The sequence below is a fragment of the Oryctolagus cuniculus genome, chromosome 12 (genome assembly GCF_964237555.1).
Source record: "Oryctolagus cuniculus chromosome 12, mOryCun1.1, whole genome shotgun sequence".
NCBI classification, from domain to species: Eukaryota; Metazoa; Chordata; class Mammalia; order Lagomorpha; family Leporidae; genus Oryctolagus; species Oryctolagus cuniculus.
Genome location: NC_091443.1, coordinates 85,378,133 through 85,405,780, shown reverse-complemented (window position 1 = coordinate 85,405,780; position 27,648 = coordinate 85,378,133). Strand labels below are relative to the sequence as shown.

General features: G+C 50.7%; 1 protein-coding gene and 1 pseudogene across 24 annotated transcripts in view; one reads left to right on the top strand and one right to left on the bottom strand.

Annotated features, from left to right (window-relative positions):
- TLN2 (talin 2) overlaps positions 1 to 25,909 on the bottom strand; it is a 480,480-nt gene extending 454,571 nt beyond the window's left edge. For 5 of the 24 annotated variants that reach the window (XM_070054308.1, XM_070054305.1, XM_070054330.1 and 2 more), the window contains exon 1: positions 25,734 to 25,909. The gene's annotated coding sequence lies outside the window, so the exon portion shown is untranslated. Of the gene's footprint in view, positions 1 to 24,200; positions 24,317 to 24,450; positions 24,616 to 24,917; positions 25,213 to 25,733 lie in introns of those variants that run through there. The other 19 variants (XM_070054319.1, XM_070054313.1, XM_070054322.1 and 16 more) reach the window with 9 other exon arrangements.
- Positions 2,268 to 23,605, top strand: LOC127483751 (selenocysteine insertion sequence-binding protein 2-like; annotated as a pseudogene).
- Positions 25,910 to 27,648: the final 1,739 nt, after the last annotated feature.

Here is a 27,648-nt window from a genome sequence, read left to right as displayed (position 1 = left end):
CTGTAAATTTAAAAGCACTCCTGGAAGTCTCCTAACCAGAGGAGTTTGAGAAACTCTGAACTAGCTCATTGGCATCTTTCATTTAAAGTTCCCACACAGGGGCAGTGGTTACATCACCACTTGGGACACCCACATCCCACACTGGAGAGTCTGGTTCAAATCTTGCCTATTCTCTACCCATACCAGCTTTCTGCTAATGCACACCCTGAGAGGCAGCAAGGGATGGATCAAGTATTTGGACCCCTGCCATTCACATGGGAGACCCCACTGAGTTCCAGGTTCCTGGCTTCAGCCTGGCCCAGCCCTAGAGATGCGAGCATTTGGGGAATGAGCCAGCAGAGGGAAGATCTCTCTCTGCCCATCTCCTCTCTCCCTTTCTCTCTCTCTAACAAAATAAAAATAAATTAAAAAAATTTTTTTTGAAAAAACAAAACTCCAATACAACCTTTGGACACCCTTGCCTCCTTTCCATCACTCACACCAGGGAACTGAATGATCTAACAAACTAGCTCCTGTTTCTGGGGGTCCCGGAGCACACATGTAGAGATGAAGGAGCTCCCACACTTCTCCAAGGCCTGGCACACTTGGGAAATGATCAGATTTGTTGGGTCTCAGTCACTGCAGCCCCAAAGGAGGGAGGAAGGAGTGAAGGGCACTGCCCACCATCTCGGCACACCAGTAAGCAAACTCAGCTCCCTGAGTAGTAAGAAACCTGCTCCAGCCTCACTCTCATTAGTCAGTGAGCAAAAGCAGCCGCACAGCTTACAGGACATTTCCCCCACTGTTCTGAAGATGACCCAAAACACAGAAGATAAAGACACACCAAATTCCCATCCTGAGGTTGTCTGTAAGAGGCTCCTTCTACAGTGTACTCGCCACAACCCACCCTCCCCTGTGGGCCCCTCGGAGGCTTCCACCATGGCATCGGAGAGGACTATGGGAGCCCAGAGGACAGGACAGCACCAAGTTATTAGCAAATGTCAAACCATTTGTCCCCAGATTCTCTGGGCTCCACATGGCATGGTCAAGGTCCTCTGAAGCATATGTGTGTCCCAGCTGTGCAGCCACATATGCTCCTGTTTAGGAACCACCAGCAGCTGAACAGAAAATACAGACTGCATACATGGCCTTAGGGGCTTCAAGTCTCCTTCCTCAGTATTTACCACCTGAGACAACGCTTCAACCATGTATCACCTGACTCCCTGCTTCCCAAATGCTCCTGGTAAGAATCACATGGGGGAATTCATACATGTCAGGGCAAGCCTGGCCAGCTGTAAATTTAAAAGCACTCCTGGGTGTCTCCTAACCACCTTCAGTCTGCACAGAATGTCTGCTCAGTGCCTGATAACCCAGGAAGCATATATCCAGTCCAGTGGTTACCCAGGCAAAAGAGGCCCCGACACAAGCACATGTGCCTCCTCCCACAGAACTCAAAATGCCCGTTTCAGAAAAAAAATCCTACGCAGCAGGTATTGTGGTACAGCAAGTTAAGCCACCACCTGCAATGCCAGCATCCCATACGGGAGCACTGGTTTGAGTCTCAGCTGCTCCACTTCTGATCCAGCTCCCTGCTAACATACCTAGGAAAGCGGCAGAAGATGGCCCAAGTGCTTGGGCCCCTGCCATCCATGTGGGCGACCTGGATGGAGTTCCTGGCTCCTGACTTCGGCCTGGCCCAACACTAGCTGCTGAGGCTATTTGGGGAGTGAACCAGTAGATGGAAGATTTCTCTCTCTCTTCCTCCTTGTCTTTCAACTAAATGAAATAAATCAGAAGAGGAGGCTGGCACTGTGGCATTAAGCAGATTAAGCCATGGCTGCAGTGTCAGCATCCCTTAATGCTACCAGTTAAGAGTCCAAGCTGCTCTACTTCTGATCCAGCTCCCTGATAATGCACCTGGGAAAGCAGCAGAGGATGGCCCAAGTTCCTGGGCCCCTGCACCCATGTGAGAAACCTAGGAGAAGCTCCTGGCTCTTGGCTTTGGCCTGGCACAGCCAAGGCCTTTGCAGCCACTTGGGTAGTGAACCAGCAGATGGAAGCTCTCTGTCTCTCCTTCTTTCTCTCTGTAACTCAACCTTCCAAATAAATAAATAAATCTTTAAAAATAAATAAATAAATCAGAAGGAAGGGAGGGAGGGCAGAAGAAAGCCATGATGAGCCGAAGTTTGACAGTACAAGGGCTGATACAACAAGATCATCCGAAATGAGATCAGCTAAAGGTTCACATTTGCCCTTTTATGCTGAGAACAGTCTGGAATCAGACGATTATGATTAACAGACATGAAATCCGGAATCATTGCAAAAAGTACATCTACTTCCAAACGTGAGTTGAATTCAGCAGGTAGCATTTTCCTGAACTGCAGGGTCCAGGGAACGCAGCCCGAGTAGGGGCCTCTGTGCTCCACCTCTGCGTTTCTCTCATGGAAGAAGTGGGGACACCTGCTGCAGAGGCACCAGAGGGTGAAACATCACTGATCCAAACGAGCCTGTAGCTGACAGAACTGCCACCAATGCCCCTTCACCTACAAGAGACTTATGCTGGACACCAATGGGTTGTGCTGTTCAGCAGACAGTCTACAGAACTGTCACCTGCCCCTAAGAGTTGTTTCCAGGACAAGCCTAGAGACCACTGGTAAAAAGGTTAGTTTGTCATCTGCTGAAGTTCTACCTTTAGATCTCTCCTACCCCAAAGAGAAACATGGTGGCCATCCTACAAAGAAGTCTATAGCATCATAGGGCAGTGACCCTGAACAAAATGAGGCCTCAAGGAAAAAAATCAGTAAAATAAAGTCTAAGGCAAAGTATGAAATCGTGACCATTCAAGAGCAACCAAGGGCTGGAGAGGCCGAGGGGTTTCCCTATCTGGCAGCTGCATACGAGAGAAGACACAGCAGAATCACCAAGACACGGATCTCAACGGCATCCACAGAATCATCTATTTAAAGATTCATTTATTTATTTACTGAAGAGATAGAGTTGCAGAGAGGAAGAGAGAGAGAGAGAGAATGAGAATCTTCCATCCACTGGTTCACTCCCCAGATGGTTGCAATGGCGGGGGCTGGTCCAGGCCAAAGTCAGGAACCTGGAACTCCATCAGGGTCTTCCACGTGGTGCAGAGGCCCAAACACATGGGCCATCTTCTGCTGCTTTCCCAGGATGTTAGTGGGGAGTTAGATTGGAAGTGGAGCAGCCAGGACTTGAACTCATGCCCATATGGAATTCTCGTGTCTCAGGCAGTGACTTAACCCACTGCAACACATCACCGGCACTCAAAATAGTTTTGAAAATAGTGGATGGGGCTGGTGCTGTGGCACAGCGGGTTAACGCCCTGGCCTGAAGTGCCGGCATCCCATATGGGCGCCAGTTCTAGTCTTGGCTGCTGCTCTTCCAACCCAGCTCTCTGCTTTGGCCTGGGAAGGCAGTGGAGGAAGGCCCAAGTCCTTGGGCCCCTGCACCCACATGGGAGACCCGGAAGAAACTCCTGGCTCCTGGCTTTGGATCGGCACAGCTCCAGTCATCGCAGCCATCTGGGGAGTGAACCAGTAGATGGAAGACCTCTCTGTCTCTGTAACTCTGTCTTTCAAATAAATAAAATAAATCTTTAAAAAAGAAAAGAAAATAGTGGAAACTCCAGATTCCAGTGCTGACAGCTCTGGAGCAGCAGCGGCACTCCCAGCACACACAGCAGTCCTCCCCTTGGGCAGAGCTCTCACTTCCAGCGGTGCCAGCCCCTCCTTCCAAAGCAGCAGCTCCAGGCAGGGGGGCCACCGCTTCAGGCAGGTGAAGACCCCACACACTCCCAAGTTCCTGCACCTGCCACTGAAGAAAGGGAAGCAAAGGGAGGGCCCCAAGGCCAGAAGATTATTTTGAAAGAACAAGAGCAAAGGGAGCAGCATCAGGAGAAAGCACTGTGAGGCCCGCTGCTGTCAGTGATGAGTTGCAGGGTGCAGAGTGTGCAGAGGAGCAGCTCTGGGGCAGGATGACCCCTCTGGTCCAGGGGGAGCTGAGGAAGCAGCCTCCTCCATGCAAGGTCAAGGGCAAGTCAGAAAAACCTCAGAGCACAGAGTTGCAGAGAGATCCCGAGGCCTGCCAGCCTGCTCCCCACCACACCGGCCTCCCCAACACGCAGCAGTTACTGCAGCTAGATGCTTGCGTTACCATCCTACTCAAGGAGCTGGTCTGCTTCCAGGACCCTACGTACCAGGACCCAGTCAAGGCCACAACCAAATGCCAGTTTGAATAGAATAAGGGTGGGAAAGGCTCTCGACCATCTGAGGCTAAAGAAGCTGAAGTGCATCATTGTCTTTCCCAAGCACAAGAAAACAGTCAACAGGCAGGCTGGACAACACCTTGCACACCACTGTCAGTTACACCTGTGAGCTGAGCATCCCCTTTGCTCTCATCCAATATGCTGGGGGACACAGTGTGAACAAAGCCATTATTGTTGGCAAGGAGGGCATCTCCAGCTACCCCAGGGCCCAAGTCCAGTTCCACGAGATGGTTGGGCTGGTGATAGCAACCAGGCAGGCACACGAGACTACACTGGAGAATGGGCAGCAGGAGCTGGTAGGGGAGCTGGGGCCCCGCAGAAAAAGGTCCCTGGACATGAAGGACCACACTACAGAGAAATCTGGAGCAAAAACCTGTACACATAGTCAGTATGCCCAGGAGCTGGAAGAATCAGTAGAGGCTGCAACTTCTCGGATGATGAACTTGAATTTACGGGAGGAGATCTTTCCAGTGCATCTGTGTGTTCTGGGTAAGGAGGTACTACTGGGACTTTCTCTTCTTCCCAGTTCTTCCCTGGCCTAATGTATCCTGTGAGACAGCTGAATGTGGAGACAAGCTGGCACGAGAGGGCATGTGAAACAGTGGTTGAGCCCTCAAAGCCATGAATCCCATGGAAATGGTTTCTTGGATACACTTGTGAAAATCTTTTCTAAAAGCCTGAGGATGGGACCAGTCTTGTGGTGCAGCAAGTTAGGCTGCCACCTGTATCACTGGTATCCAGTATGGGAGTGCTGGTTCAAGTTCTAGCTACTCCACTTTCCATCAGGCTCCCTGTTAATGTACCCAAGAAAGCAGTAGAAAATGCCCCTGGTACTTGGACCCCTGCCACCCAGGTGGGAGACACAGATGGAGTTCCTGCCTCCTGGCTTCAGACTGGCCCAGCCACAGCCAATGTGGCCATTTGGGGAGTAAATCAGCAGATAGAGGATCTGTCTCCCCCTTTCTGCCTGCCACTCTGCCTGTCAAATAAATAAAAATATTCTAAAAAAAAAAAAAAAAGCAAGCTTTGGAAATACAACAGTGGCCTTCTACGCACCCTGTGGATCTGGAAAATACTAGAAAACATGGTACAGCAATCTGGCTGCTAAGGAAAGGGCTTCTCTGTTGCACCAAAGCTCAGCCAAGTGAGCTGATTTTCAGCAAGCAGGGCTGTACCCCCTGCCTGTGCGCGCGCAGGGCCCACAGCGAGGCGACTGTGGGAAGCGCCCACCACTCCCATGACAAGCACTGCCTTGCCCAGAGTCTAGGCAGGAGGGCCATGGGGAGGGTCTTTTCTTAGGGGACACAGCTTTTGGGCACAGAGTCCTGGAAAATCCGCCAAAAGGTGCCTCAGAAGGAAAACTGTTTAACCCTTTGACCTGAGTTACACCTTTTCATCTTTCTTTTCCAAGAAAACAATGCATACTGAAGTTCTAGATTTTAGTTGGACAACCTCCAATCTTCCATTTTTAGGTGAACATATCCTGAGAGTGTCTTCCCTTTTAGAGGCTGGGGCACAGAGTTTACTTTTGTATTTCCTTCGTAAGTAAGAAGGATTATTTATTTTGAATAAAGAATGATTATTTAAAAAAAAAAAAGAGAGAGAGAGAGAAAAGAAAAGAAAGAAATGGTGCTCACCCTTGCTAAGGAATGACAGCCAATTACCTTGTGCCTGGGAACATGCACAGGTGTATCACCCACTGAATACCTACAACCACCCCGGACATGGAGAAGAGGCACTCCTTTTACTAATGAGGACACGAGGGCTTTCAAGGTTAGGAGACTTGCCCAAGGTCACTCTAGAACTGGTAGCCACTGTGCAAAAGGACCCCAAGTCTGCATGCACATGACCCTGTGCAACACTGTCCCTCTTCTGCTTTGTTCTACCAGCTCTATCCACCTATGCCCTTCCAGGCTGTGCACTCCAAGGGGACAGGGTTCTTTGTTTCTGGCTGTTCCCACTGTGCATTTAGAAGACACTTGGAAAAGACCAGCCAAACAGAGGAACGAGTATAAAGCCAGGTGTCCCCTGTGAGAACAGGTGGCCTCCAAACTTATTCACAAGCATACACGTGCATTCCAGTTAAAGACTCCAAACTGACCAAACAGGACTTGACCAGACCTAAGTTGGAAAACTCACAGTGGAAGGGCACGAGGCTGGGCAATGGAAGGCCTGAGCCGTTCTTCTCCCACCCCTGCCACCTCACCATCACAGTGGACAAGCCACAGGGCCCCTCTGCATCTCAGCTTCCCTGTCGCTCCCCTTCTCGCGGAGGAACGACACTAGACCCTGCGCTGTTCTTTCTGCCCGGCTCTTCCCGGGTTAGCTGCCGGTCCCTCACTCACAGAGGAACGACGCTGTCCCAGGTTAGCTGCCGGCCTCTCCACCTCCGTGGAGGGGCGGCACCCCCTGCCACTTTCCCCGCTTCCGCGGAGGAGCGGCACACCGCCGGCCGGCTCTCTCGGGGGCTGCTCAGATGTTGCTCAGATGTTCCTCAGGTGTTCCTTCAGATGTTCCTGGGGCATGTTGTCTCTCTCCTCCTTTATAGTCCTCTTCCACCAATCCCAACTCTGCTGCCCACACGCCGAGCATGCTGCTCTCCTCCAATCAGGAGCAGGATCAGCTCCTGCAGCTTATCAGTCAAATTGGCGAGAGGCAGCTGCGTAGAAGTTTACTCCTCCCCAGCGCCATATTGTGGGAGAGCAGATGCATAGAATAAGTCTTAATTCCAGTAATTTAGTCTAGTCTCAGTTGCTTCCCACACTTCCCCATCAATACGATGGCTTAATTCATCACTCAGACCTTTGTGAACCGCCAACAGGTACCAGACAGGATGCTAAGAAAAAAACCAATTATGAGAAATGGACAAGAGTTCCACATCCTCCCTCAGGACCAACCCCACATCATCCACAGGACTCAACTATTTTCAAACAAGTGGGGGACACAGAGGACCCTGGAGTGACCACTGGGTCTACACATCCAATCTTTGCTTTACAAACTAACTCACAGAAAATGCAGCTCAAGTGACAAGTTCCCAATAGGCTGATTGAAGTGTCATTCATTACATACAGTAAAATTAATCTCTTTTAGGTATACAGCTCTATAAATCCTGACAAACACATATAGATCCTGCTGCTTTGCTGAAGCATTCATTAGCTCTAACTTTTCAAGACACAATCTACAACACCAGGGACAGACAGGATCCAATGACACAAAATTTTTTTAAAAGAGTAGAAATGTGGCTCTATTGGAGAAACTAACATCCAAATTACCATCATTTTGTTTGTTTGTTTTGTTTTGTTTTGACAGGCAGAGTGGACAGTAAGAGAGAGAGACAGAGAGAAAGGCCTTCCTCTTCCGTTGGTTCACCCCACAATGGCCACTGCGGCTGGCACATTGTAGCAGGCGCACCACGCTGATCCGAAGCCAGGAGCCAGGTGCTTCTCCTGGTCTCCCATGGGGTGCAGGGCCCAAGCACTTGGGCCATCCTCCACTGCACTCCCGGGCCACAGCAGAGAGCTGGACTGGAAGAGGAGCAACCGGGACAGAATCCGGCGCCCTGACCAGGACTAGAACCCGGGATGCTGGCGCCACAGGTGGAGGATTAGCCTATTGAGCCGCAGCACCAGCCTGTTGGTTTGTTTTTGATCCTTTAGCTAATACAGCAGAGAGATAATTTATTGCACACATGTTATACTCGGCCACAACTGAGAAAAGAACTAGTCCAGAATGTCACAGGCCCAGGTCAAAGGGCTATCAGGGACTGTTCTGGTGTCAGCAAAGTGGGTCTCATAGGTGGTTTCAGCACTCCATTGGCAATGGAAGTCCCAGATCTTTTGAGACGGGCAGTCCACAACGTGTCCCAGTGTCCTTCTTTCTGCTGCCCCTTTGGCCATCATGGAACACAAGCCAGCAGTGTGCTTGCACCTCTGTCTCACCTTTCTTCTTCCACATTTCAGCCTGTGCATTCACTTCTTGCTCCACTTGGTACATGTGGCATGCAGGAGTCCAAGAAGACGGCGCTAAAGCCAAGAGATGTCGTGTTTTTTTAAAAAAGTCCTAGTGAGCATTCAAAAAGAAAGCACATATGTTCTCCAAGGGACTAAGGACAAGCAAAATGGGCGGATGACTGCCCCCAGTGGTATTTCCTAAGAGAAAAAAACCCAACATCAACCTTTCTACTTCTGAGGCAAGGTGCGCTACACACTAATCATACACAAGATGTTCTGCCTTTGTAAGGTGTAGGAACTGAGATCTTTTTGATGCATATTAAATACACGTATAAAATCCATTCTCTGACAAGATGAGGGAAAAAAAATCAGTCTTCAACTATTCCGTTCTCACGCAATGAAATCCAGTGGTCTGCTGAATCCATCTTTTCGGTTCACGTCCTGCCTGGGCATCCTAAGGCCCATTTCGGGCACAGGCATTTACAGAACGACCTTCCTTCTTCCCTTCTGTGGAATCAAAGGACGAAAGCCCCACCAACCTCATCAGTTCTCTCTCTCCTCTGGGCTGCCCTCCATGTCTTGCTCAGTCATCTGGCGTCCTTTGTTTCCTTCTTTTCCTTATCCCTTCTTTCTTTCGGTGGAGAAGGGGAAGGCGATGTGGACCTTGGAGATCGGGAGCCTCTTCTGTGCAGGGACCGTGAGCGGCTCCCTCTCCCATCTCTCTCCCACCACCAGCACCTTTCCCGGCACCTGCGTTCTCTCTCTCCCACCTACTCCCCCTCCGTGGGGAGCAGCGGTGGCGGCTGCCACCCCTTGGAGTCCCACTCCTCCTCACACCCAATTAATTAATCTTGGCTGCCCTTTCTAAAAGTGAAGGTCTCCACTCTGCCAGCAGGAAGAACACAGAACCGAAACTCCCGTCTCCAGAGTGGGGAGAATCAATTTGCAGAAACATCTGCAAGGCAGGGAGCACTGCGGTGGTCAAGCCACTGACTCTCTTACTGACAGGAAACCAGACCTCCTGCCACCCCTCCCCCGCCCACAGGAAAGCAATCACAGATTTCTATGTCATAGGCACACAGAGCCCAGAACACAAACACATTTCTCCCAAAGGTTATCCCTAACCACCTGTGTCACTTAAAACCACAAGGCCTCCTTGAATTAACTCCAAAAATCTCTAGTATGTTTCATATACTGCCAGTGCTCCAAAGGAATTTACCTGGACCAGGAACCCACCTTTTGTTTTAAGACTTAGGTTAAAATGAAGGGCATGGGGCTGGCACGGTGGTGCAGCGGGTTAATGCCCTGGCCTGAAGCGCAGGCATCCCATATGGGCACCGGTTCTAGTCCTGGCTGCTCTTCTTCCAATCCAGCTCTCTGCTATGGCCTGGGATAGCAGTAGAAGATGGCCCAAGTCCTTCGGCCCCTGCACCCATGTGGGAGACCAGTTAGAAGCTCCTGGCTTCGGATTGGCACAGCTCTGGCCCTTGCGGCTATCTGGGGAGTGAACCAGCGGAAGGAAAACCTCTCTATCTCTCTCTGTAACTCTGTCTTTCAAACAAGTAAAATAAATCTTTTTAAAAAATGAAGGGCATGAACTTATTAAAATGGGAGAGGGGTGATTATTCAGATAGAAATCTAGCAATCTAATAAACTTAGATCTCTGATCCAGACCGGACAACCGCATTACCAGGCAGGAAATGGGAACAAATGCCATTACAATGTAACAAGTTTTTAACTCCTCCCTCCCACCCCACCCCCACCATGTGACTGACTTCTGGAAGAAAGCAGATCCTACCCTCAAGCCCAAGTTCAATGGCAATCAAATTTCAAAATGCCTGAGAATCTCATGATTAGGAAAACTACACATGCTTGGGCCGCACACTGACCTACCACATTAGAATCTCTGGCCATTGGTCAGCCACAAGACTTGGCCTTAATCCCAGATAAATCCAATGGAGCTGACCCAGACCTCATACATCCCTAGCTAAGAGATCATATATTTTGTCATATGAAGGTACTTCAAAAACGTCATGGAAAATGGAATGAAAAGGCAAGTTTTTTCAGTGCCAAAAATTCTGAATCCATGCATAGTTATTTCATAACATGGATTTTCCATATCTGTTTTCAAAACCTTTGCCTATACAGTTTCAAAGATTGCTGGCATCAAAATAAACTAATCTTTTAATGCCATTTTCCTCACCAACTTTTTGAAGTACTCCCCTATAATCACTAGAATAAAGTTAAGGTGGTGAATAACTTGGACACTGGGTTACAATCTCCAGGCTGATGGTCAACTCTCAGAAACACTCATTATTCAAAGACTACGCTGGAAAGTCAACAGAAGGGTGCAGTGACAATAGTCCTCTAATACAGGGTTGCCTGCTCTTAAGGTGGTCCTAAGACCAACAGCACGGAATTTTCAGGTCCCATCTCAGACCAGCCAAAAGGAAATCTCTGGTGGAAGGAAACAAGAGTCTCTGTGTTAAAACTTTTTCCAGGCGACTGTTCCGCCCTGTGCATGCTGCAGCACTTACGAGTTCATATAAATGTATTCTGGAACAGTATATATCTAATAATCACAACTATTTTCTTGTGGCTTTACTTTTGCTTTGATAAGGCACAGTGTTTACTTGTGACCGCACCTACTAAATTTACCTCCCACTCTAAGGTAAGGTGCATCTACATAGCACAGAACCTCATGCCAGATTTACTTGTCCATTGGCTGAGGGACCATCTGCATGGTCTTCAGTAGGCCAAAGATCTCAGACCATGCCCATGAGTACAGGGCCACAGAGTATTAACCAAGAGGCCCATCCATCCCCTGGGGCGCTGAAGTTGACAATGCCCTCCCCCCCCAGCACCTTTCCCTGAGCCCCTTGAGGGCCTGCAATGCAAGTCAAAAAAAATCAAAGAAAACTTGTTGGTGCAGGTAGTTTTTCCCTCTAAAATATTATGCTCTTGGTAGGGTATATTAGCTCTCACATTGAAAAAAATAATAATAATCTATTTACTCACAAGGCAAAGTGACAAAAAGAGGGAGAAATAGAGATCTTCCAACCACTGAGTCACTCTCCAAATGACCCCAACAACCAGGTCTGGACCAGGCTGAAGCCAGGATAGAGGAACTCCATTCAGTTCTCCCACTTGCATGGCAGGGGCCTAAGTGCTTGAACCATCCTCTGCTGCTTTTCCAGGCTCACTAGCAGGGAGCTGGATCTCAAGCAGAGAAGCTAGGACTCAAACTGGAGCTCCAATATGGGATGCTGGTGATGAAGCAGCAGCTGACTCAGCTGTGCCCCAGTGCCGGCCTCCAGTTCTCACATTTTTAAGTGCATCAAAATCTCCAGGGGAAACAAACAAAACAAACGAACAAAAATCAGATTCCTTAGGTGTACCCTCAGCTTCTGATTTGGAAGAACCCCACAGAGCCCCTCAAACCTGGGGCAGGCATTTGACCTGCCAGTTAAGCCACAGGTTGGGATGTCCGCATCCCATACTAGGCTCCATACAAGGCTTAAGTCCGACTCCACTCCAGTTCCAGAGGAGTCTGGAGTCAGCGGCCATGGCTCAAGTGGTAGACTCCCTGTCACTCCGGTGGGAAACCCAGAATGAGTTCCCAGTTCCTGGCTTCAGCAGGGAGCCAAGGCACTGCACAAATTAAAAACTGAACCAACACTTGGAGAATTTATCTACCTCTCTCAAGTAAATAAAAGTCTTAAAAAAAAAAAGCCTCTGAAATCTATATTTTTAATGAGCTGCCCAAGGAGATTCTCACATCAAGGTTTGAACATATGATAGAGCTGAGCTTGGGTCAGATTTCCCTGGGATCCAGTGCCGAAATCTTGTTACACCTCTGCCTCCTCCAAGTGGTGATAATAAAGCCCGCCCTACAGGGTTATGCTGTCAATCACTGTAAAAGGCTCAGTAAAAGGTAAGGTGTGAAGTATAAGGGAAAAGAACTGGCAGGTGCAGAATTCCCCAATGAAGGACGGGGTCCCTTAGCCTAAAAAGGCAGTCACTAACAAGTACTGCATATCACATTCTGGTTCTGAAACAGAAGTCACTCTGAGCATCTGTGTTACTGGTTGAATCATGTCTTTCCAGCACAGTGCCAGAGTCCGATCCCTAGGAACTCAGAACATGACCTTATTGGGGGAGAGTCCTTACAAATACAATCAAATTGAAATGAAGTTCTTAAGAGTGGTCCCAACTCTGATAGGATTGGTGTCTTTATAAAAAGGAGAAATTCCAACACAGAAAGAGACACACAGGGCTGGTGCTATGGCATAGAAGGTGAAGCCTCTATCTGCAGTGCCAGCATCCCATACGGGCACCAGTTGGAGTCTCAGCTGCTCCACTTCTGATTCATCTCCCTGCTAATGTGCCTGGCAAACAAGAGAAGACGGCTCAAGTGCTTGGGCCCCTACACCCACGTTGGGGACCCAGAATAAGCTCCCTGCTTCAGCCTGGTCATTACGCATTACGGCCATTTGGGGAGTGAAATAGCGGATAGAAGTTCTCTCTCTCTCTCTCTCTCTCTCTCTCTCTCTCTATATATATATATATATATATATATATATATATATATCTCCGTAACTCTGCCTTTCAAATAAATAAAAATCTTTCAAAGAGAGAGAGAGAGACCAACCACAGGATAGAGAGGAGCCAAGGTGAAGAGACGAGAGAAACTGGCCATCTAGAAGCTTGGCAGACAGGCCTGGTGCAGCTTCCCCTTCACATCCACAAAAGGAACCAACCCTTGGGCCTAGACTTCCAGCTTCCAGAACTAAAACAATACATTTCTATTAAGCCACCTACTTTATGGTACTTTATTACAGCTGCCCTCACAAACTAATACAACCCATCAGGTTTGCATTCTCCTGCCCCACAGATGAGGGGCACCTGTCCATACAATGCTTCTCGGATTCCCCAAGGGCAACTCAAGCACCCAGCACAAGTTGCCAACCATCTACCGCCCTTTGCAAATGTTAGAGGCAGCCCTGCAAAGCCAGCCCATGCCTCCTTTCTTCCCTAGTCAGCACAGCAGGCAAGGGCAGTGTGCCTGACAGCAGCTGATACGGGCTCCATCCCAGGGCCACCCCAGGCACTCACCAAGTCACCCTAATCAAGAGGACTCATAAAAGCCCTCAATGATGTGATTTTCTCAGACTGAATGTAGTTTTCCTTCTTGTATAAGTAGGATCAAAGAACTTTCTTCTGGGAAAATGGCAGAAAAGTAAATACCCTACCCCTCAAAATCAAAGCCCTTCTCCATGCACTAAAATGGAACCCTATGGGATCTTAGTAACCAGGGAAGGCCAGAAGCAAGCTGTGACTGGGCTGAAGTGGGCTCTCAAGTGTGCAAGGGTGGCAGGCACCTGCCTTGCAGGGCACTGGTCCCTCATCCCCAGGCTACCCCAGCCCCCTACATACCCTTCTTGGGCAACCTCCCCCAGGAGTCCTCCAAGGGTGCTGGCCCCAGCTCAGGGATTCAGCTCAGTAACTCAGTGGGGGTACAGGAACCAGCATTTTTTTTATTTATTTATTTTGATTTTTGACAGGCAGAGTGGACAGTGAGAGAGAGACAGAGAGAAAGGTCTTCCTTTGCCGTTGGTTCACCCTCCAATGGCCGCCGCGGCCAGGGCGCTGCAGCTGGCGCGCTGTGGCCGGCGCACTGCGCTGATCCGATGGCAGGAGCCAGGTGCTTATCCTGGTCTCCCATGGGGTGCAGGGCCCAAGCACCTGGGCCATCCTCCACTGTACTCCCGGGCCACAGCAGAGAGCTGGCCTGGAAGAGGGGCAACCGGGACAGAATCCGGAGCCCCGACCGACTGGGACTAGAACCCAGTGTGCCAGCGCCGTAAGGCGGAGGATTAGCCTAGTGAGCCGTGGCGCCGGCCAGGAACCAGCATTTTTAACAAGCTCACACACACTCAGGACTGAGAACCACAGTCCTGAAACAAAGACAGGGCCCAGCTGGGCATTCCCAAACAAGAAGAAACTGCCTGCCACTGGTCAGAAACCTGCAGGCTCCAGTGCCAGCTCTATCAAGCACCATGCCCTTCTGGGTCTTAGCTTTCTTCCTATCAAATGTGGAGGCCGACCTAGACCCACCCAGGTTCCTCCTTTCTAAAAAAAAAAATACTGAAAATAAAACCAAATACCCCTAAACCCAGTCCAACATGTCCCAGGAAGACACCTGGCACAACTTGGGAAGCCCAAATCCCATATCAGAGTGCCAGGCTCAGCTTCCCTCCAACACAGCTTCCTGCTGATGCACACCCTGGGAGGCAGCAGATGATGGCTCCAGCGTTTGAGTCCCTACCACCCATGCAGGACACCTTAAGGGAATTCTGGGCTTTTGGCTTCTTCAGCCTGGCCCAGCCCCAGCTGTTACGGGCCTTTGGGGAACAAACCAGCAGATGGAAAATCTCCGTCTCTGTGCCTCAAATAAATACAAAGACGCCTTCCCTGTCTTCTCGGGTATACCGAGCCCAACGGCCTGGCGGCTGCACTTCATGCTTCCCCAGGCTGACATGTGACCCACAGGTGGGCTTCCTTCCCCCACCACCAATGCCCGGGAGGCCCAGGAGTGACAGCACCGTGTCCAGTAAAGAGCCCTTCAAGGAGAAAAGTAAGCCTCTTAAAGTGCCCTCGATGTAATCTCTCAAACCCAGGACTAAGCCACACAGCCCAGGAAGATTTGCCATGCATGACCTCAGGCCATGGCTGAGAAAGAGCTGTGTGAGTCAGGAGGCTTTGCAAACAGCAAGAGGGGTGAGGAGCTCGGCCTGAAGCAGGCCCGGTGCTGGGAGGAACCACAGACCACCCCCAGCCACCAGCAGGAACTCACTTCTCCCCGAGTTCCCACGCTGTGGAGAGGGGATGGCCTGCCTGCAGCCAGTGGACTCAGGGGATGAGCGAGTCACCAGAATGTTCCCGTCGATGATAAACACTGCCAATCAGGCCACGCAGTCTTCAAGGCCAGCAACAAAAGTTTCCAAGTGGACTGCCAAGTACCCCACTTCACGAGGAAAAAAATCAAAGAAAGAAAAAACGGGAGAGGCAACCTTTTCTCTGCAGTGAGAAGTCCTCTGCAGGTGCCTTCCATTGCTCAACAAGTTGCTTCCCAAAGATGTGCTCCAACTCATCCCAGAACCCCCACTGTCAGCAAGTGACCTACAGACACTGCGCCGGTGCAGTGTCTCTACTCCACGTGCACTCTTCCTTAGTTCAACTCTGCAAGATTCGCTTTTCCTCATCCAAGGCTAACCTCTGTAACCACCAAGTTTTCCTCATCAATCGATCGATCATTTATTCATTGGATTTTGTTGTTGCTGAGTTCCTGCTATGCGCCAGGTATTGTTTTAGGCCTTGGGGACCCAGTGGCAGAGATGATTTCTCTCCTGGAGTTGGTATTCTAAGTGCCATGAGACAGACAAGAAATCATCGTGGGGCCAGCACAGTGGCACAGGGTGTTAAGCTTCCGTCTGAAGCACTGGCATCCCATATGGGCAACCGTTTGAGTCTTGGCTGCTCTACGTCCGATTCAGCTCCCTACTAATGCACCTTGGAAAGCAGTGGGAACTGGCCCAAGTGCTTGGTATCCTCTATCCATGTGGGAGACCCAGATAAAGCTCCTGGCTCCAACCTGGCCCAGCTCTGGCCACTGTGGCCATTAGGGAAGTGAACCAGCAAATGGAAGATCTCTGTCTCTCCTCCCTATGTAGCTCTGACTTTTAAATAAATGGATAAATCTTATTGGAAGGAAGGAAAGGAGGGAGGGAGGAATAAGTCATGTGTGTAACGTCAAGGGAGATGAACGCTAGGACACTAACAAGAAGCTCTGAGGAGGGGTAAGGGGATGCGAGCTTGACCTGCAGGGGGTGGTCCAGGAGCAGACTCCTAACTGAGCGGAAGTGTGAGAGCACCTCCAACTTTCAGAAGCCAGGAGGACAAGATTGCCCAAGGCAGCTGGAGTCAGAGTGGCCAGAGGGTAGCAGGAGAACCAAGGGGGCGCCGTGGCAGGGAATCCGGGTGATAAAAGCATCCCAAAGCGAGCAATCAGCAGGCTACATGCTGTGAGGAGGCTGCAGAAGATGACAAGTTAAGAGTTGGCCCCAGGACTTGGCCACTTGGACATCACGGATCTTAAGATCTGTGCTTGGAATGAAGGGGTGAAGCCAACGGCCAGAGCACAGTGGGTCCAAGCAAGAAGGAGAGGAGAAAAAACAGTATCAGGGAGTACCACCGTTGTTTTGAAGGGACAACTGAGGAATGAGGTAACAACTGATTGATACACAGTTTCCTTACAAAAAGAAACACTACAGGATTTTTTTTTTTTTAGATTTATTTATTTGAAAGGCAGAGAGATATTCCATCCATTGGTTCATGCCCCAAAATGGCCCCAATAGCCAGGGCTGTGCCAGGCCAAAGCAAGGAGCCCAGAACCCCTTCTGGGTCTCCCACGTGGGTGCAGGGGCCCAAACACTCAGGCCATCTTCTACTGCTTTCCCTGGTGCATTAGAAGGGAGCTGGATTGGAAGTAGAGCAGCTGGGACTCAAATTGGCACCCATACGGGATGCTGGTATCACAGGCGACAGCTTTACCCGCTACGCCACAGCACTGGCGCCTACAGGGTGCTTCTAATGGGGCTGACCCGGTAGAGGAGACACTGACTGTGCAGAAGGGAAGCAGACATCTGCACGAGTGAAAGCCAAGTCACGACAGGATCCAATGCCCCGGTGGTTACAGGTGCTAGTACATTAGTAGATTGGGTATGAGACGATAACAAAGCTAGTTTCTAATTGTCTTTTCGCCGTGAAACATGCCAGGTCATCAGCTGAGAGTGATGAGAGGCCAGAAGCATCTGGATGTGGCAGCGTCAAAAGTCCCCTGGAGGTTTGTGGTCGTAAATCAAAAGCAGGATGATGCAGACGGCTGTGGGTTTTCTCCAGACAGGCTCATTGGCCCAGACTGGGGCAGGGTGTGCAGAGGTTGGTTTAATCAAAGAAGGAGTTTTCACAGGAAAGTAAGAAGGGAGAAAGGACCAGGGAGGTGAGAGTGTATCCAAGAACCTGAGTTGAGTAGAGAAAACGAGGACAAGGGAAGGGTGATGGATGCTGATAAAGGACAGGTCACCAGGCCAGAGAGCCTTGAAGCAGGAAGGCCAGGTGGAACTGGACACTAGAGGGAATAAGATGGAAGAGGAAACTTGAGGGTCGGGCTTGTCAAGATTTGGATGGAAGGTCAGGCAGCGGTGTAGTGGTTAAAATGCCACCAGGGGTGCTCACAGACCGTACTGGAGTGCCTGGTTTTGAATCCCAGCTCCAGTTCCAATGCCAGCTTCCTGCTAATGCACACCCTATGAGGCAGTAGGTGACAGCTCAAACTCTTGGGTCCCTGTACGGGATCCCTGGGTTGAGTTCTAGTCTCCCGGCTTCAGTTTAATGTATCCCTGGGCTCCTTCAGGCATTAGTGGAATGAACCAGGGGATGGAAGATCTATCTCTATTTGTCTCTGACTCTCTATTTTTCAAATAAAAATTTCTTAAAGATTTAGGAGGAGGTGCATTTACTGGTAATGAGGTCTACAACCATAGTTTTCAAATGATGGGACCTAAGTTTAGTGGGCAGGTCATGACCAGCATTTTTTTTATGAAATAATAAACAGTATGAAAATACATTATACCTAGGATAAATGCTGCTGTGTGAATTTCTGCTTCAGTTGTGTGTGTGCCCAGGTCCCATCCCAAAATAGCTATGGTCCCAGTGTGCAGTCAGATCACAGAAGCCTACAGCAGACAGCCACACTGCAAGGTGCCACTCAAGTGTCCCCTCCTTTGTGGAAATTTCCCTTCCAGTTCCCTTGTCTCCTGCACCCCACTGTCACCACCAATTTTGCTTTGCTTAACACTTACAAGTGAAATCACTAGAGAGGAATAAAAGGCTGTAAGACCGTGTGGCTAAGAACAGAGCAAGTGTTCATCTGTTAAAGAATTTTAGTATTAGGGGGTCAGGGAGGAGGGAAGTCCTTTGGGGAACCCTCTTCTCTCAAGGACATCCGGGCAAGTGAGGATCCCGGAGGACCGCCAAGCACTCAAGCGTCCCTGATAAGCATCGTTCGAAACATAACCCCTTCGGTGGCACTGCGGTAAGTCTATGTTGATATGAATGGCTATTGCACTTAAACTTCCTCCAGAAAATGCACCCGCGATCAGATTACAGCACGATTATGTCACATTTATCATCTGGTCTCCATTTTATTCTTAACAGCCCTCACTGGTAGCCAATTTTTTATTAAAAGAAATCAATGACACCAAATCTTGAATATGGATATATCAAGGGGAAGAAGTAAACAGGAATGAGAGTCATGACAGCCTTCTCTTTCCCATGAAAATCCATTAGAGAACATTTAAAACAATATGAAGGAACCCTTTCACTGCTGAGTACAGACATGTATCCATCTACTGAACAGCACCACAGGCACCCCTGTTGTGGTGCAGCAGGTTAAGGAACCACACCACTTGTGATGCCAAATCAGAGCACTTGGTTTGTGTCCTGCCTACTCCACTTCTTTTTCAAGATTTATTTATTTATTTGAAATGCAGAGAGAGAGTCTTCTATGCACTGGTTCACTCCCCAAATGGCCACAACGCCCACAGATGGGTCAGGCTGTAGCCAGCAGCTTCTTCGGGGTCCCCCGTGTGGATGCAGGGACCCAAGGACTTGGGCCATCTTCCGCTGTTTCCCCCGCTGCATTAGCAGGGAGCTGGATCACAAGCCAGGACTCAAATCAGCACCCATATGGAATGCTGGCACTGCAGGCAGAAGTTCAACCTTCTGCACCACAGCACTGGCCCCTGGCTACTCCACTGCTAATCCAGCTCCTGCTAATGCACCTGGGAAAGCAGCAGAAGATGGCCCAAATGCTTGAGCCCCTGCCTCCGATGTGACAGCAAGACAGAGTTCCTGGATCCTGGTTTTGACCTGGCCCAGCGCTGGCCATTGCAGCCATTTGGGGAGTGAACCAGTAGATGAAAGATCTCTTTCTCTCTGTGTCTCTCCCCCTGTATCACTCTGCCTACAAATAAATAAAACAAATTTTAAAGAGAAACAAAAATAAATAAATAATTATTTTTTAAATATTTATTTATTTATTTGAAAGGCTGAGTTACAGAGAGGTAGAGGCAGAGAGAGAGGTCTTCCATTCACTGGTTCACTCCCCAGATGGCTCCAATGGCAGGAGCTGTACAGATCCGAAGCCAGGAGCCAGGGGCTTCCTCTGGGTCAGCCATGTGGGTGCAGCATCCCAAGGTCTCAGGCCATCTTCCACTGTTTTCCCAGGCCATAGCAGAGAGCTGGATCGGAAATGGAGCAGCTGGGACTCGAACCAGCACCTATATCGGATGCCGGCACTGCAGTTGGTGGCTTTACACACTACGTCACAGCACCGGCCCCTAGATAATTATTTTTGCCATCTTACTGAAACTGATAAAATTGAGTTAAATATGCCCTAATTAAGGTTCTTAACTTTCATCCATAGGAGGATGAAGAATGGCTGGGAAGAGCACAAGATCTGCTAAACATGAGGCTGGCACTGTGGTGAAGCCAGTAAGGCCACCACCTGTGGCATCGGCATTCCATGTGGATGCCGATTTGAGTCCCAGCTGCTCCACTTCTGATCCAGCTCCCTGCTAATGCTCCTGGGAAAGCAACGGAAGATGGCCCAAGTCCTTGAGTCCCTGCACTCATGTGGGGGACCCTGAAGAAGTTCCTGACTCCTGGCTTCAGCCTGACCCACCCTTGTCGTTGCGGCCATTTGGGGAGTGAACCAGTGGATGGAAGACCTGTCTCTCTCTCTCTCTCTCTCTGATTCTGCCTTTTAAATAAATAAATACATCTTAAAAAAAAAAAAAAAAGTTCTGCATAACAGAGGTAGCTCAAGTGTCCACAGTATGGCCCCGGATCACCTAGAAGCTCATCAAAAATGCAAATTATCAAACCTGGCCCCACCCAAGGCCTACCGACAGAAGCTGAAACGGGGCCCAACACCTGGCTGTGAACAATTCCTCCAGGTGATCCTGACACACTTGAGTTTGGCAGCCACTGACCCAGTCTCAAAAACGCTTTTCAAATTGTGCAGCCTGGGGCTTCCAGGATTGAGATTCTATCTCTCACCAGGATTCACAGGGTCCTCTGTCGCAACTTTTAAAATGCTCATGGAGGTGCCACTGCTGTGCAACATTTGGTTTCAGCTGTAACTGCCAAGAACTCACCAATCCTATCAAGATTTCAAAACTCACGGTAAGAGGCGGGGTTGAAAACGGTCCAGGGCATGCAGAGAGAGAGATGCGGGTTCAATGCCAGCACAGCACCCGACAGCACCTCTGGAAACACTAAGGTTAAGGAGATCCTGCTATTATCTAGGAAGACCCTTGTTTGGCTGAAAGTTCTCCTCTTCAAGTGCCACCCCTGGTCCGCCTGGGAATGAGTGGGAGAAAGTCAAGACCATGCCGAGTGCTCAACTGGGGCTTTCCCGAGTGTTTCTGTTCACTCCTCTTCTGGGGGCAGAGGTAAACAGCTTTTCCTGAAGCTACAGTTATACGGCTAAATGTTGGGAAATCTCATGATTTTAGAAGGCAATTAACTCAAATTTCCAGAGATAAGAGACTTCTGTAGGCGGCAGCAGAGGAAGTAAGTGGTATTTCCAAGCCTTTGTTTCCAAAATAATGCTGGTGAGTTTCCTATTTATTAACCAAATAATTTCAAAAGTTATAATCATATAGAAAAGCTTGCATGTTTGAACCAAATGAGATACAGGTACAGAAAGTTAACTTCCTCCCCACCCCGACTGCCAATTTGAAGCAATATAAAGTTTTCCATGTCCTTCTACATCTTTCTCAGGTCACACACATACTTCGGCTTCTTACTTAAAACTAGAAATAGGATCACACTACATACAATATTTTACAGCTAACCTTTTATTTTTCACACCACTTTTACTCAGCATGTCATGACATCCCTCACAAAATAATCTCCAGTACACAGGGACCCTAATTTTATCCATCCTACTAATGGACATTCATGTTACTGCTAGTTCCTTCCTGTAATAAACCTGCAACAGGCAGCCTCACACACACAGCCTTACAGGCCAAGGTTTGCATTTCTGTAGGACAGCGCTCCCCATGCAGACTGCTGGGACAGAAGGCACGCATGCTCTCCCTAAAGGCGGCAGCACTTCACACTGTCCCCAACACAGTCTGAATGGTACCAACCATTTCCAAAGACGGGCCACTGGGCACATCAGTACGACCTCCTTGTTTTTAGATCTGTATCTCTGCGGCCACTAAGGAGGCTGGGAACCTGTGCATGTTTAGCCATCACTGGCATCTCTCCTTTGGGGAACTGCCTGTCCACATCCCTTCCGCATCCTTCTACTGTCCTGCACTTCGCGTTCCACTTAATCACACACACATCCCTCGTCGGCAATCTATTAGACACACAAAGTACAAAAGATGATCACTGGGTAGGAACACAACATGTGGGGTGTGGGCAGGAGATGTCCCCTTGGCATAAAGCACACAGCAGCCTAGAGAATTCTGTTGAAGTTATAGCTAGGAGAGTCAAAGGGAAATACAAATGTTCTTACTTGTTCAACATTTTCAGAACAGTACCAGGTTGGCTGAAATGAAATTGTTGGTTAAGAGAAAAACAAAACCATGGTCTTGGCACTGACTCTAAAAATCCACTGTGAAAACAGTCAGCCAATAAACCCAGTCCTAATTCACAGCTCTGGGTAACACATAAACAAAGCTCTCATGACCAAGGCATTTTGCACCCAGGCTTGTCCACCAACTGTCATTCAAATGGCACCTGCCACAAAGCCAAAGGTTTTGACTATGGTCAAAGCCAAGAGGGGCCTACCTTGGGCATATTTTTTGTTTGTTTGTTTTTCTTTTTTGTCTCCACCCCTCTCTAACACTTTTTTGCCTTTAAAAATCTGGCTTACTGGGGAGTGGGTGTGGGCCCTTCAGGGGAATTTGACAGAGCTCAGATTCCTGAACTTGTTTAACTTTAGGCAAAACATCTGGTTATACCCACCATTTATCCCTATTATTTGTAACAGTTCTCTTTGGCTTATGTTTTAACTAGTCTCCTTATTAAATATAAAAGTAATGGGATTAAAAAGTTCTGGGGAAAGTACTATAATTAAAAAGGCACCAGTTGGGTATGTTAAGCAGTAATACTGGCAGGGCTGACTATGTTTTCCTTCTTGTCTTTAAAGTTTTTTGTATCCAATAAAAATAACTTTGAATCATTTAACTCTTTTTAGGACTTCCTGTATTAGCCAGACACCACCCAAAATCTCCAAGAAAACATGATGACTCAAACCTTCTGGAGCTATAATGTCACAACTGTCCCAAGAGCTTGGGTTCACCACAAACACACACATACACCACAACACACACACCAGGCAGCCTGGTAAACCAACAGGCAAAGTTCCAAAATGCACAGGCAGTTTCTAACTTCTTGAAGTTACAAAACTGTAATAGAGGGAAAAAAGCAGCAACTTTGATCAAGCCACGAAGTTGAAGTTATGATAATAAGAGTTGGGCAAGAGGCAACAAAGCATAATTTATTACGCTTTGTCGAGAGAGGCATAAAAAACAGATAGATATCAAGGTCATAAATAAATAAACTCTTGTAAATGAAAACCAAAGGGTTTTGCCATAAAGCTCCTCTTTTGTAAGTGTTTTCTTAAGTTATAGAATGTTCAACATACTCACAAAAATTTAACTGGCACCTATGTAGGTACAAAGCAATATGCTAAAGTGAATAAGCACATCATTGCATGTGCAGGTTTTGAGGGGTTGCTCACCCCCTGTAACAATCCTTAACTGACCTTGGGATCAGTGGAGGAGTGCAGAGTAATCAGTATCATTAAGAGATTTTTAAAAAAAAGAAACTAGACTAGCAATAACACATACCCCCTCTTCCTATACTTTCACTGCAGGTAAAGATACACTAAAGAAGTATCTGAAAAATCCTAAAGTAGACTCAGTATGAATTCAAAACACGCAGAGGAAGGGAGATTATACCCGTCCAGGATATCCCAGTAACAGGGCCAAGTTAAGAGAAAAGTTCGCTTTCCCTTTAAGACAGCATCAACTTCAAAAAAAATGTAAGACCTCTTTTAGGATCTTCTAGATAACCTGCACGACTACATAGGTGGAGGGAAACCAGTGGCTTCCTAGAGTCTGTCATGTCTCTGTGGTTCCAGGATCCATCTGTACCAAACCCATACCGGCTGGCTGCCACTGCTGTGGTTCTCTCCCAAGGCAGCGACGCCAATTTCGGCTCTGAGTGCTTCCCACTATGATGGAGCTGGACGGAGCAGTTGGAGTCTCCCTCCCGTCCAGCGCGGGTCACACCCGACTGCCCGCCTCGGCGCGTTTGCAAGCAGGGGCGGTAAAGGCTCCCAGGTGGACACAGCGACCCCCGCCGCCGCCGCCACGGGAGGCGCTTCCAGCTCAGGCTACTTCTCCGCCCCGTCTGCCGCCCTCCTCTGAGGGGCCTGGGGGTCCCCTTCCGGCCTTTCCAGTGCCGAAGGCCCCGTGCTGTGACAGGACTTCACGAAGACGCCCAGGAGAAAGGCAGGCAGGTCCCTGCGCTCGGCAAACACGCGCTCCCCTGCCCCTTCACAAAGCAACACGGTCCGTGTCAACCCCGGAGGGTCCCCACCGTCCCAGCCCCGAGGCGGGGCAGCCAGGGGGCCACCTGGCGAGTGCCGCGCCCCAGCGCGCCCAGGGACCATCGGAAGCAAAGTTAAGTGGTGTTTAGCGCACTCGAAGGCGTGTAATTCAGAGCATTTGGGGGCCGTCGTCCCGCCGCCCCGCGTTCAGTCGCGCCTGTGGGCGACCACGTCAACCCTTCCCTCCCCTCTCACATGTTAGTAACCTGAGGTGACTTCTCACCACCGAGACGCAGGAATTCGGCCCCAACTCCCTCTCCCCAAGCCATCCCGGCTCCTCGCCGGCAGCAGGAATGCAACTTTCCCCACGTGTCACCTGCAGTCCCAACTTCTGGGAACGCCCCCCTCTCGTCGCCGGCTTCGGCGGGCAGCCCGGCGGGAGCCAAGCACGCAGCCGCGGGCGCCCGCCGCCGCCACCACCACCGCCGAGGCCGCTGGAGGTTCTAGCTGGTCGGCACCGGCCAGGGCCTCACCCGGATCCGCGCACCGGGGCGCCTCTTCTCCGGCAGGCAGTGGGCTCCCGCGCCCCGCCGAACAGTCAGGAGAGCCCCGGCGCCGTGTGGACGCGCTGCCCCCGGCATGGAGACGCCGCTAGGCGCAGGGCTCGGGCGCAGCGCCGGGACGCCCGCTGCGGCCGGGCAGAGGGGCGTGTTCCCAGCCCCGGGCGTGCTCCTGCTCCGGCCTCAGGACCCGGCTGGGCGGCCAGCCGCCCGCGCTGTCCCTGACCCTCCGCCGCCCGCCGCCCCCCAGCCCCGCAGGGCCCGCCTGGCGCCGCGCCGCAGCCCGCGCGCCCTTGCGGGGACGGCCGCCGTGCGCGCTCCGCGCCTGCCGGCCGCGCAAACTTTCCCAGCGACGATCGCTCCTGCCTCCCCTGTGGGGCGCCGCGCGGTCCCCGGGGCCCACAAACTGCACGCCCCCTCTCTCCTCAGCCAAGACCCACCGAAAACATGGCGCCCTCGAACGTCGCTCCTCGGTCCCCTCAGGGATCCCGAAATGCCAGGCTCCCAGGTCCCCGCGGCTCCCGGTGGGCGCGAAGCCTCGGCTCGCGGGGACGGTGCGAGGCCAGCCGCGCAGGATCCAGGTCCCGCCCTCGCCCTCGGCCCGGCACTGCCCGGGCGCCCAGCGGTCAGCAGTTGGCTGCCGCCGAGGTGCCAAGCGAAGGGAGTCGTGCAAGCCGCGGGTTCGAGAGTCCCGCACCGAGCGGCAGCTCCGCGCCGGCAGGCGGTCTCTGCCCCGAGCCCCGGCGGGAGACTTGTTTGCAAAGTGGCGCTGGAGTCTGGGCGGCCAGTGCTGGAATGAAGCCGCTCCGCCCGCGACCACCCCTCCCGGCGCGGGGGCCGGGCCGGGGTCGCGGGGACACACCATGCAGGCGGGGCCGCTTTCAGAGCCCGGTTACCGGAAACCCCGCGGGAGCCCCCGGCCCGGACCCGGCTGCCTACGGCCAGGGCGCCGGCGGCGAGGCTGTTTGCAAGCCGCTGCGCCCGGGTCGTGCGCCGTGAAACATACATGTGCAGTAGACAGGTGCATTCATTTCATTTTATTTTTATTTTCCTGCAAAAAGCCCTCCTAGGACATGAAATCTGGGTGCTTGGAGGGTTTTTTTCTGCATTGGCATCACTCACGAGATGCAAAGGGGAGGCAAAAAAAACCCACCCACATTTTCCTTCTGGAGAGGGGAGGGAAAAGACACGAGAAATTCATGCAACGTGCATGCAGCTGGAGGAAGGGGAGAGCCCGAGTGAGCCGTGCGCCTTACCGGGGGATGCATTTACTGTCTCACTGCAGAGCGCCTGCCCCGAGTGCAGCCGGCGTCCCCCAGCGCGCCCGGCGACCGCTCCGCTCCCGCAGCCGCCTCAGCCACTGCCGCCGCCGCTGGCTCCCGGCGCGGAACAAGAGCCGAGGGCGAGCGCGAGCGCACGGCCCGCGAGCGCCGGGAGGGCAGGAAGCGCGTCATCACTCGGGGACGGCGCGGCCCCGCGCGGCTCCCGGCCGGCCTCGGCGGCGCACGGCACCCGGGCCCGGCCAGCGGGCGGGCTGGGGTCGACCCAGGGTCCGGGGCCCGCGTTGCGGAGCTGGGAGGGTTCCCGAGGGAAGACGACCTGGCGGGAGCGGGACGGGGGAGGTGACTGTTGCGCCCTGGGACTCGGGCTTTGCCGTGTAAAAGTGATGGGATGGTGGACTCGGCGTCTCTTGGGATGGGATCCCCGGGGTCCGCACGGTGCCAGGTCCTGGAGGAAGAAACGAGGTGTGGGTGGGACGCGAGCACCGTGGCGGGCGGTCAGCGACGCGAGTGGAGGCATCGCCTGCCTGCCTGCCACTTCGCAGGGCGGGACGACGAAACCTTGCTAACCCGAGGTCACGGAGGGATTTGGAGAACGACCATAAGGCTGAGCAGGAGGAGGGACGAGCTCTGTTAAATTCCCAAGAACATAAAAATTGACTGCATACTGTGCCCTTGAATAAAGTCGGCTGTATGCCCCCTGCGTTTACACAGTCATGGGGAAATACTGTAGGATGACATGGAACAATGTGAAGGTCATTAAGGGGGCAAGGAGGCGAATCAAACTCTATGCAACATAGGATCCCATTTTTTTTATAAAGATTTATTTATTTATTTGAAAATCAGAGTTACACCGAGAGAGGAGAGGCAGAGAGAGAAAGAGGTCTTCCATCCGATGGTTCGCTCCCCAGATGGCTGCAATGGCCGGAGCTGCGCCGATCAGAAGCCAGGAGCTTCTTCCAGGTCTCCCACGTGGGTGCAGGGGCCCAAGGGCTTGGGCCATCCTCCACTGCTATCCCAGGCCATAGAGAGCTGGATCGGAAGAGGAGCAGCTGGGACTAGAACCGGCGCCCATATGGGATGCTGACGCTTAAGGCCAGGGCGTTAACCCACTGCGCTACAGCGCCGGCCCCAGGATCCCATTTTTTTTTAAAACCACGGTGTATGGAGAGACAGAAGCACCAAGAAACAGCTGGATCTCTTGTGATTGGTGGAGTTGTTGTTGTTGTTGTTGTTTTTTTTTTTCCACTTAGTTCTTACTGATTTTTCTGGAAGGAAACACTTTTCTAATTTCAAAAAAGAAGAACACTTTGGCGAAAAGAGTTGGCTGTTTTTTCCATCCCAATGCAAAATGACCAGGATAGAGCTGTCCTCTCAAGAAACAGGTGGTACATCTCTTCAGTTACTCAGATGAGTGTACTGCATTTTACAGTGCTTCTCAGAGCATATGACTGCCGTCACCATAAACCACAGGGCGAATTGATTCTGTAAACTGTAGCTATCTTGAAAAACTCCACTGGAAGTTAGACAAGACTGAATATTCTGTAAGAACAATCACACATCTTTATTCAGACTGATGAACCTGATTGTATTATGACCCCTTCAAGATCTTTATAACCTGAGAGTACAACTGGGTTGTTGATTCTCTAAACTTTGTAAGTCAAAAAGCACAGTCAGATAAGCAGTTTGGGCGGTCTGAGAAAAGCTTGCAGCTGCAGAACACACTTTGTAATTGCACAGGTAAAATGTTCCTGTTCACATCTGGTTAAACACTCACCAATCTAACACAATAACTAGCGGTGACAGCAAGTCACCTCAGGGGGTGCTTAAAAAAATAGATGTTTATTGATTTCTGCAAAAGTCTGGTAGTAAGCTCATTTAATTAATGCCA